Genomic DNA, 7,276 nt, shown 5'->3' with positions numbered 1-7,276 from the left:
GTGTGGATTATCTGTTCCAGCTGTTACTGCGCTGTCAGGTACGGTGTATCATCGAACCAGCTGATAAGGCTGCCTCGGTTTTCTCCAGCGGTCTGGGGTTGTATAGAATAGTGCAAAATTTGAAGCTCTCTTCTGATCCCGAGAAATTCAACTTGAGGAACTCCGTGAGTTGTCCACGCAGTTTTTTGGACATCAGACCCATGTGGTAACGACACAGTGGAAGCTTAAGCAGTACCACAAGGACCCCGGCAGTCATATGCGGCCTGAAGACTTGCAAGGCCTCTGCCACATGTGTTTGTTTGGGTGCCCCCAGTGTGCTACCTTGTACGTGGACTCGCTGAGTAGGGGCATGGTCAACCGATTAGTACCCAACCCCGAGGTCCAAGCTTGGGCACTGGCTGTGTCCGACTCCTCTTTAGCTGAAGTTTTCAGATTGATGAATCATATGAACATATGAGAGCGACAAAGGATGTACTTTCCGACAACTGGTAGGTACATGTGGTATACAGCCCTCGGTGCCCGAATGGGTTGGCAGGCCGACCTTGCCTTCCGCTGAGCCGCCATGTGTTGACGACTTTCACGACCTGAGTGCGGTGTCGTCACGACGCTGCCCGTCATCACTTGGGTAAATGTCGGCGGGTACAAGTGAAGTCGATACATTGTGATGGCCACTCGCGGCGTTTTCCTGGTCCTCGGCATTTTTCTCCTTCCACCCCTGATTCCAATCAATGGGAAAGTCGGCGGTACTGCTCTGATTGTCGTTTGTTGCCTATTAGACAAGAATGCCAGTACCTAACTTCCTGGCAGATTAAAACTGTGTGCCGGACCGAGACTCGAACTCGGGACCTTTGCCTTTCGCGGGCAAGCGCTCTACCAACTGAGCTACCCAAGCACGACTCACGCCCCGTCCTCACAGCTTTACTTCTGCCAGTACCTCGTCTCCTACCTTCCAAACTTTACAGAAGCTCTCCTGCGAACCTTGCAGAACTAGCACTCCTGAAAGAAAGGATACTGTGGAGACATGCCTTAGCCACAGCCTAGGGGATGCTTCCAGAATGAGATTTTCACTCTGCAGCGGAGTGTGCGCTCATATGAAACTTCCTGGCAGATTAAAACTGTGTGCCGGACCGAGACTCGAACTCGGGACCTTTGCCTTTCGCGAGGAGAGCTTCTGTAAAGTTTGGAAGGTAGGAGGTACTGGCAGAAGTAAAGCTGTGAGGACGGGGCGTGAGTCGTGCTTGGGTAGCTCAGTTGGTAGAGCACTTGCCCGCGAAAGGCAAAGGTCCCGAGTTCGAGTCTCGGACCGGCACACAGTTTTAATCTGCCAGGAAGTTTCATATCAGCGCACACTCCGCTGCAGAGTGAAAATCTCATTCTGGATGCCAGTATGTAGATCCCACGTTTGGGGTATACCATAAAGTAAGGTATCTGGTATCGATTGGTGGAAGTCGACAAGCCACAGGACGGTCGTAAGGGGCCCCATTATTTTCACAGGACTCACAGGCTGTCTCTGACGCTCCACAAACACCGCCTCAACGTATTCTGTTATCATTGACGGTGGATGGGAGTCCGGTTGAGCTTCGGGCCGACATGGCGGGTAATGGTTTATGTCGACATTTATAGGCACTTGAGCTGCCATGTGGTGCAACGGCCGCTATGTCAAGTTGTTTCTTATATTAAGCAGTGCATTCCATTATGTGGGAAGGTTAGAAGAATGTGGAGCGGCAACTTAAGTTGTTAGTGGTTAGTTCATCGTTGGCGGAGAATATTTATGGGCTAGTTGTCTTTCGTGTTGTTGGTTTCCAGATCATTAAAAAAGTCCATTTAGTGTCCCAATCGGCCTTCTTTCAAGTTTTGGACTCGTTACTATGATCATACGATCAGATGTTTAGGAGTACCTTGCATCAGATAGAAAATTTCGAAGCCCATGTCTCCCTTAAGGCATCAGAAATATTTACATTTGGTCGACCTCCCCACATTCCTTTCGCCATGTGTGACAAGGTCAAGGCCGACTTGCGGTGTTCACAAGATCTACGTGTCATTTCCCTTATTTCATCTAGACAGTGAGCCACCCATTTGGTAGTAATTTAGAAGGGAAATGGCACCGTGTGCCTTTGGGCTTTTTTAAAGAGACAGTCAATATGCAATGTATAGTTGATCCATATCTCATTCCACATCTGGGGAAATTGCTGGTGAACGTGTCAGAGGCGCAGTATTTTTTTCGCATCAACTTGCGAGAAATACAGTTACCATTCGATGTCGCTTCTCAGCATTTCTTAGTGCTCAGCACCCTCTTTGGGCTTTACCAATCTCATCATTTGTTCTTGAGAATTTCGTCTACCCCAGGAATTTGTCAAAGATATTTGGAGCATTCAATTGAGGATATTCCCTGTTGTGTCAACTATCTCAATAACGCCTATGTCACTGGCTCCATGCAAGAGAACACAGGCACTATTCAATATAGCATTTCTGTAAGCTTGTGCACTGATATCCTCAGTGTGGATGCACACAATAGGTCCCATACCTCTTGCTGGTATACAGGAAGCTCTGCGAGCAAAATGAGGGTAATGGACGCTATGTCATAGTATGCGATAAGTTTAGAATTTGAGTGGTACTCAAACAGATGCACATTTACAAAAAAGAATTCGAACGAAGCGGTCTGTGCGGTGGTAAATAAACAAACGAAGCTGCACCTTGCTGGTAAACCTTTAGGCGTATAAGGTCATTCCTAACGTTTCGTCCAGAAGTGCGCTGGACATCTTCAAAGGCATTCCTCTTCCGTTGAGTCTTGCCGACTGACGGTTCGGACTTCTGGGAGCTACATATACATGGTGTACATACAGTCCGGGAATGCTTTCAATCGTTTATTGCACAAGAACTAAACAGTGTACATATGTCATACATTTTGCATTTTGAAGAGAAATTCTGAAAGTTTTCTTTTATAAACATTCACTATGCGAACCATGAGTGACCCGGCAGATGTCAAAACGGTAATCCAAACCAGAATGAGGTTTTCACTCTGCAGCGGAGTGTGCGCTGATATGAAACTTCCTGGCAGATTAAAACTATGTGCCCGACCGAGACTCGAACTCGGGACCTTTGCCTTTCGCGGGCAAGTGCTCTACCAACTGAGCTACCGAAGCACGACTCACGCCCGCTACTCACAGCTTTACTTCTGCCAGTACCTCGTCTCCCACCTTCCAAACTTAACAGAAGCTCTCCTGCGAACCTTGCAGAACTAGCACTCTTGAAAGAAAGGATATTGCGGAGACATGGCTTAGCCACAGCCTGGGGGATGTTTCCAGAATGAGATTTTCACTCTGCAGCGGAGTGTGCGCTGATATGAAACTTCCTGGCAGATTAAAACTGTGTGCCCGCCGAGACTCGAACTCGGGACCTTTGCCTTTCGCGGGCAAGTGCTCTACCAACTGAGCTACCGAAGCACGACTCACGCCCGGTACTCACAGCTTTACTTCTGCCAATACCTCGCCTCCCACCTTCCAAACTTAACAGAAGCTCTCCTGCGAACCTTGTAGAACTAGCACTCCTGAAAGAAAGGATATTGCGGAGACATGGCTTAGCCACAGCCTGGGGGATGTTTCCAGAATGAGATTTTCACTCTGCAGCGGAGTGTGCGCTGATATGAAACTTCCTGGCAGATTAAAACTGTGTGCCCGACCGAGACTCGAACTCGGGACCTTTGCCTTTCGCGGGCAAGTGTTCTACCAACTGAGCTACCGAAGCACGACTCACGCCCGCTACTCACAGCTTTACTTCTGCCAGTACCTCGTCTCCCACCTTCCAAACTTAACAGAAGCTCTCCTGCGAACCTTGCAGAACTAGCACTCCTGAAAGAATGGATATTGCGGAGACATGGCTTAGCCACAGCCTGGGGGATGTTTCCAGAATGAGATTTTCACTCTGCAGCGGAGTAGAGCACTTGCCCGCGAAAGGCAAAGGTCCCGAGTTCTTGTCTCGGTCGGGCACACAGTTTTAATCTGCCAGGAAGTTTCGGTAATCCAATTCTTGCCATATTTGTCCCTGCATGGCATCGTCGACTGTGGCAGTCGCTTTCCGTATTATCTCCCGGAGCTCTGCTACATCACGTGGTGGAGGCGGTACATACATCAGATCTTTAACGTCTCCCCACAGGAAAAGTCACATGGAGTGAGATCTGGTGATTGGGAGGCCATTTCATGAAACAGCTGTCCCCTTTTGCAGCGCGGCCAATAATCGGCAGGCCACTGTGGCCGAGCGGTTCTAGGCGCTTCAGCCCGGAACCGCGCTGCTGATATGGTCGCAGGTTCGAATCCGGCCTCGGACATGGATGTATGTGATGTCCTTAGGTTAGTTAGGTTTAAGTACACTCCTGGAAATGGAAAAAAGAACACATTGATACCGGTGTGTCAGACCCACCATACTTGCTCCGGACACTGCGAGAGGGCTGTACAAGCAATGATCACACGCACGGCACAGCGGACACACCAGGAACCGCGGTGTTGGCCGTCGAATGGCGCTAGCTGCGCAGCATTTGTGCACCGCCGCCGTCAGTGTCAGCCAGTTTGCCGTGGCATACGGAGCTCCATCGCAGTCTTTAACACTGGTAGCATGGCACGACAGCGTGGACGTGAACCGTATGTGCAGTTGACGGACTTTGAGCGAGGGCGTATAGTGGGCATGCGGGAGGCCGGGTGGACGTACCGCCGAATTGCTCAACACGTGGGGCGTGAGGTCTCCACAGTACATCGATGGTCAGCGGAAGGTGCGCGTGCCCGTCGACCTGGGACCGGACCGCAGCGACGCACGGATGCACGCCAAGACCGTAGGATCCTACGCAGTGCCGTAGGGGACCGCACCGCCACTTCCCAGCAAATTAGGGACACTGTTGCTCCTGGGGTATCGGCGAGGACCATTCGCAACCGTCTCCATGAAGCTGGGCTACGGTCCCGCACACCGTTAGGCCGTCTTCCGCTCACGCCTCAACATCGTGCATCCCGCCTCCAGTGGTGTCGCGTCAGGCGTGAATGGAGGGACGAATGGAGACGTGTCGTCTTCAGCGATGAGAGTTGCTTCTGCCTTGGTGCCAATGATGGTCGTATGCGTGTTTGGCTCCGTGCAGGTGAGCGCCATAATCAGGACTGCATACGACCGAGGCACACATGGCCAACACCCGGCATCATGGTGTGGGGAGCGATCTCCTACACTGGCCGTACACCACTGGTGATCGTCGAGGGGACACTGAATAGTGCACGGTACATCCAAACCGTCATCGAACCCATCGTTCTACCATTCCTAGACCGGCAAGGGAACTTGCTGTTCCAACAGGACAATGCACGTCCGCATCTATCCCGTGCCACTCAACGTGCTCTAGAAGGTGTAAGTCAACTATCCTGGCCAGCAAGATCTCCGGATCTGTCCCCCATTGAGCATGTTTGGGACTGGATGAAGCGTCGTCTCACGCGGTCTGCACGTCCAGCACGAACGCTGGTCCAACTGAGGCGCCAGGTGGAAATGGCGTGGCAAGCCGTTCCACAGGACTACATCCAGCATCTCTACGATCGTCTCCATGGGAGAATAGCAGCCTGCATTGCTGCGAAAGGTGGATATACACTGTACTAGTGCCGACATTGTGCATGCTCTGTTGCCTGTGTCTATGTGCCTGTGGTTCTATCAGTGTGATCATGTGATGTATCTGACCCCAGGAATGTGTCAATAAAGTTTCCCCTTCCTGGGACAATGAATTCACGGTGTTCTTATTTCAATTTCCAGGAGTGTAGATCTAAGTCTCGGAGACTAATGACCTCAGATGTTAAGTCCCATAGTGCTTAGAGCCATTTGAACCACTTTTGATGAAAATAGGGTGGAGCCATATCCTGCTGAAGGATGAAAGGAGAGTCCGATTGCATTTGAGACATCAGCCGTTGCTGCAACAAGTCCAAGTAGGAATATCCAGTGACAGTGCTCTCGGCGAAGAAGAATAGCCCGTACAGTCTTCGACGTGACAAGGCACAAAAAACATTTACCTTTGGGGAATCACGCTCAAATTCAGTGCGTTCCTGTGGATGCTTTGTACTTCAGATTCGACAACTAAGCCTGTTCACTCTCCCGTTAGTATGAAAAGTGGCTTCGTCGCTAAAAATAAAGCGATCAACAATGCCATCACCAACCTCATTCAATGGTTCCAACTGTGAACAATACTCAAAGCGCTTGTCTTTGTCGTAGTCATTCAGCTTCTGCACTAGCTCCAACTTGAATGGTTTCATAGACAGTTTCTGCCGCAGGACTTTGCGCACAGTCATTGGAGCTATTTCGAATTCACGGGTTGCACGACGCACCGATTTCTTTGGACTCCTTATGAATGTCTCTCATATGCACTCCTCATTTACTTCACTCACACTGGGACGTCCGCTTCTCTTTGAAGAGCACAAGCAACCCATCGTAACAAATTTGTTTTGCCAGTGGTAAACGGCAACGGCCTTCCTTGTTGGTGACATCTTACCTTACTTGGTTCAATAATGGCTCTGAGCACTATGGGACTTAACATCTGAGGTCATCAGTCCCCTAGAACTTAGAACTACTTAAACCTAACTAACCTAATGACATCACACACGTCTATGCCCGAGGGAGGATTCGAACCTGCGACCGTAGCGGTCGCACGGTTCCAGACTGTAGCGCCTAGAACCGCTCGGCCACTCCGGCCGGCCCCTACTTGGTGCCAAAGATCTGTTGAACAGCTATATCACACTTGTTTTTATCGAACTCCAACACAGAGAATGCTCGCTCCGCACCTGAACTCGCCATGTTTGCGAGTAGCGCTGACTATCGGCAAATTACCGAACTACGCTGTGGCGGTATACATGGAAAAAAAAAAAAACTATCAGGGGGTCTCTTCAAAATGACATATGTAAGATATCTGTTCAATGTTTAGTTCTTGTGCAATAAATAATTGAAAGTGTTCCCGGACTTTATGTACACCCAGTAGACGGCAGAAAAAGGGTCGTGGCCTGATTTGCACGTGATAAGCAGAGATTACCCTTGTCAAAGATAAAACAATTATTGAGTGTCGTCTTGTAAAAGATGTTCAACGGAGTTCTGGACGACACGTTAGAAACAGAAGTGTTACGTGGACCACGACCTTACACCCCGAAAGGTTTTCCAGCAGCAGTGTCATCCGGTCGCGAAAACCTTCGTTTCTAAAGCTACACGTTTTCTTTCCAGAGGCTACGTGTAGCTGCGGCTGAGAGAAATGTCATGCAGACTAAACCCTGTTACTATG

General features: G+C 49.8%; 2 non-coding genes across 2 annotated transcripts; both read right to left on the bottom strand.

Annotated features, from left to right (window-relative positions):
* Positions 1 to 818: 818 nt before the first annotated feature.
* Trnas-cga (transfer RNA serine (anticodon CGA)) lies at positions 819 to 893 on the bottom strand. Its single transcript has one exon. It is a non-coding gene; the product is annotated as a tRNA-Ser (tRNA).
* A 2,476-nt stretch (positions 894 to 3,369) lies between these two features.
* On the bottom strand, positions 3,370 to 3,445 carry Trnas-cga (transfer RNA serine (anticodon CGA)). The gene has a single exon. It is a non-coding gene; the product is annotated as a tRNA-Ser (tRNA).
* Positions 3,446 to 7,276: the final 3,831 nt, after the last annotated feature.

Source organism: Schistocerca serialis, chromosome 1 (assembly GCF_023864345.2).
Source record: "Schistocerca serialis cubense isolate TAMUIC-IGC-003099 chromosome 1, iqSchSeri2.2, whole genome shotgun sequence".
Lineage (NCBI taxonomy): Eukaryota > Metazoa > Arthropoda > Insecta > Orthoptera > Acrididae > Schistocerca > Schistocerca serialis.
The sequence above is the reverse complement of the archived record's forward strand: the minus strand, read 5'-3'. Positions and strand labels throughout refer to the sequence as shown.